Raw genomic sequence first — 4,173 nt, 5'->3', positions numbered from 1 at the left:
CGATCGACGGTTACGGAGCAGTTTTGTCTTTCGTCGCTTCACGCCTTATCAATCGCTATGGATCGAAGTCGCTTAGACCAACTCTCTTTTGAAGAACTCAAGAATGAAGCTCTTAGTTATGGACTCGTGCCAGCCTCTTCTTGTGAACAGTTGATTGACCAAATTATGTCCCATTTGGAGCGAAATGGTCCAGTGAATGATTTTGGTATCGTATCATCTGATGGCACATCATCCTGCAATGCTCGAGCTTCAGTTCAACCTCAACAATCTGCAAGTGATATGCCTTCTGCGAGGTTTTCGCCTCCAGTTGCTGATCCTTCTTTGCAGCAGATGTTTGGCTTCTTTTCTGAATTAATGAAGCAACAGAGCGATTTAATGCTCAGACAACAAAGTGATTTTATGCAGCAAGTTACCAATTTGGTCTCTGCTACTCGGATTTCTAACATTAATCCGCAAATTGTGTCTTCTTCTGATTCTTCTGGTGCTGCGGTTCTTAATCAGAGACCTGTTTTAGCCTCAGTTCCAGTTGCTCAAGCCGTCAATCTGCTAGCATCCCAACTTCCGTCATTTTCTGGTTCAGAAGACGAAAATATTGATATTTGGATCGAGAAAGTTGAACGAGTTTCCCGTATCCATGATGTCTCCGATCAGGTGACTCTCCTAGCTGCTTCCAGCAAGTTGATCAAGTCTGCAAAAGATTGGTTAGATCTTAATTCAGGTACTGTTAATGATTCCTGGTTCAACTTAAAGCAAGCTATCTCTCAAAGGTTCAAAAGAGACATACCTTTTCGTGTAACCTTTCAAAAAGTCGAAAGTAGAAAATGGAATTTTTCAAAGGAGTCTTTTCAGGATTACGCCATGCAGAAATTGAAGCTTTTACAGAATTTTCGTTTGCCTGAAAAACAAAATATTGATTTCCTGATCTCTGGTATAGGAAGTCCATCTTTAAGAGCTTCAGCTTCTTTGATCCAAGCAAAAACTATCGATCAATTCTTAGACAAGATGCACTCACTTATTTTGGCTTTTGGTGATTCTTCCAAAAAGACCCCCTCCTGTTCCTGTTAAGCCTGTCAATTCCAAGGATAATATCAAGAAAGAAGAAACGACTTTTTCCAAAATAGGCTCGTCTACCGATTCTTCCAAGGAAGTATTTTGTGTTTATTGCCGGACAAAGGGGCATACCGGGGACAAATGTTTTCGTCTGAAGAAAAAGGAGCAGAATTTGTCTGGAAATTCATCTGGTAGCTCGTCAGCGGTTGCTTCGATTGAAGAGACGTCTTCGTCACAATCTTCTGAGACCTCCCAGTCCTTCCAGTCTCTCCAGACCATCCAGTCTTCCCAGCCTTCCCATTCGCCGACGGTAGCTTTTGTCGACATCGGATCGCCGTATAAAATTAGCGACAATATTGTTAAGGTGACTGCTTTAAATGAAACAAATTGCTCATTAGACGCTCTTATTGATACGGGCAGCGCTGTATCTTTTATTCGACCATCTATCTTTTCTAATTTGACTAATCAACCTCTGGATCAATTAAAAGTTCCATCTCGTTCTTTTAAAGCTTTAAATAAATCAATTATTAAAGTTTTCGGAGAATTTACTTTGGAATTTCAGCTCGTGATTTTTCCGAATAAATCTTTCAAAGTTCCTTTTCTTGTTCTAGAGGACGATGAGCTTTTTGTAGACCTTATTCTTGGTCGTGATTTTTTGCAAATGTACAAAATTGTTATTGTTTGCGAAACTTTTGGTAACGAAAATTCAAAGATCCAATTATTTTCTGAAATTGCATCTTTGGATGATTATAGTCAGTCTGTTTTACCTGGTTTTTCTGATGAGTTTACTTTCGAATCTGATTTCGGACCAACGGTTGATGAAAAACTTGTAACTTTAATTCGTGAAGTTGAGAATACTTCTGTCATTCCAATTGAAGATGGTCATGCCGTCACAGTGTCTCTCAAAGACAATACAACTTATGCTTATTCTCCTCGACGCTTCGCATGGTCTGAAAGGAAACAGATTCGAGAGATTACTGATGATCTCTTGCACAGAGGAATTATTAAACCGAGCATTTCCCCTTATTGTGCAAGGGTGGTTCCTGTAATTAAGAAAAACGGTACAATGCGATTGTGCATTGATTTACGACCGTTGAATGATCGTGTCATAAAACAAAAATACCCCTTTCCATTGATGGAAGAATGTTTTTCTCGACTGGGCAATAAGAAAGTTTTTACTTTGCTTGACTTAAAAGATGGTTTTCATCAAATAGATGTTCATCCAGATCATTCTAAATATTTTGCTTTCGCGACTCCTGATGGTCAGTTTGAGTACATGAAATTACCTTTTGGTTACTGTGAGGCTCCAGCTGAGTTCCAAAAGAGAATGATCCAAATCTTTCAACCTCTTTTGCGCGAGGATAAAGTTTTAGTTTACATTGATGATATCTTGGTGCCATCTTGTACAGTTGAGGAAAACTTGTCTTCATTGAAAGAGGTACTTTTGATTTTAAAACAATACGGATTTAAACTTAATTATAAAAAATGTCATTTTTTAAAAGAGAAAATTGAATATCTTGGATATATTCTATCTCCGTCAGGAATTACCTTAAGTGATCGTCATGTTAAGGCTGTTAGAGACTTTCCGATACCTAAGAATGTTGTTCAACTTCAACGTTTTCTTGGTCTTGCAAATTTCTTTCGTAGATTCATAAAGGATTTCGCTATTAAAGCTCGCCCTTTGCTTAATCTTTTACGAAAGTCAGTCTCTTTCAATTTCAATGATGATTGCTTGAAGGCTTTTCAAATCCTAAAACAAGAATTAATTTCTTACCCGGTTCTTCGTTTATATGATCCCTATGCAGAGACTGAATTACATACGGATGCAAGTTCCTTGGCTTTAGCTGCTATTCTTTTCCAAAAACAGGAATCTGGAAAATTAGCTCCCATTGCGTACTACAGTCAAGCCACGAATTCAGCTGAGGCTAGATATCACAGCTTTGAGTTAGAAATGCTGGCTGTGGTTAAGGCAGTTGAGCGTTTCCATATATTCCTGTATGGTTTAGAATTCACTATTGTCACGGATTGCCATGCATTAGTGTATGCTGTAAATAAGGCACATCTCAATCCTAGATTCGCTAGATGGACCTTAAGATTGCAGAATTATAGATTTAAAATATTGCATCGTTCTGGACATAAAATGGCACATGTCGACGCTCTCAGCAGAATCTCTGAAGTTTCGGCTCTTGTTGAAGCTTTGCCCCTCGAGAGAGAATTAGAGATAAAGCAATTACAGGATCCGAGGCTTAAGGAGATTGCTGAGCAGTTAGAATTTTCTGATAATCCGAAATTTCAATTAATACGAGGACTTGTTTATCGTAAAGACTCTAACTTGCCTCGATTTGCTGTTCCAGAATCAATGATTGATAACGTAATAAGAATTTACCATGACGATCTTGCTCATTGTGGTTTCGAGAAAGCAGTCCAGGGACTCAGTGTTCATTACTGGTTTCCCTTTCTTCATAAACGGGTCCATGACCATATAAGTAAATGTGTGACTTGCTTAACTTCCAATACTGGTTTTAAGTCCAGTGAAGGTGAGATGCAAATAACTGATACTTCTTCTGAGCCTTTTCGAATTTTACACATGGATCATTTTGGCCCTCTGTGTGAATCCTGCAATGGTTCAAAACATATTTTGGTAATTATTGACGCTTTTACTCGTTACGTTTGGCTTTTTCCTACAAAGTCTACTACGTCAAAGGAAGTTATCAAGCATCTCGCATCTTTATTTCATATTCTTGGTTACCCAGAAAGAATTGTATCTGATAGAGGTACAGCATTTACCTCTCATGAATTTTCTGAATTTCTGTCTTCTAGAAATATTAAGCATAGGCTAATTGCTGTTGCTGCTCCTTGGGCCAATGGTTTGGCAGAAAGAGCGAATCGTTTTTTAAAATCCTCTTTAAAAAAACTTATCGATGAAAATCATGATTGGGAAATATGCCTTGAAATTGTTCAATATGTATTTAATAATACTCGACATTCGGCGTTAAAATCTTCTCCCTCAAAATTACTTTTAGGTTATGATCAACGTAACAATACTGATGCTGATTTAGTAAAATTCTTGAATGAGATTGCTGGCGTTGAAATAAATTTTACTTTAGAAAGAGAAAAAGATAG

This window comes from Trachymyrmex cornetzi, unplaced genomic scaffold, assembly GCF_001594075.2.
Source record: "Trachymyrmex cornetzi isolate Tcor2-1 unplaced genomic scaffold, Tcor1.1 scaffold1487, whole genome shotgun sequence".
NCBI classification, from domain to species: Eukaryota; Metazoa; Arthropoda; class Insecta; order Hymenoptera; family Formicidae; genus Trachymyrmex; species Trachymyrmex cornetzi.
This window is presented reverse-complemented; position numbering follows the sequence as displayed.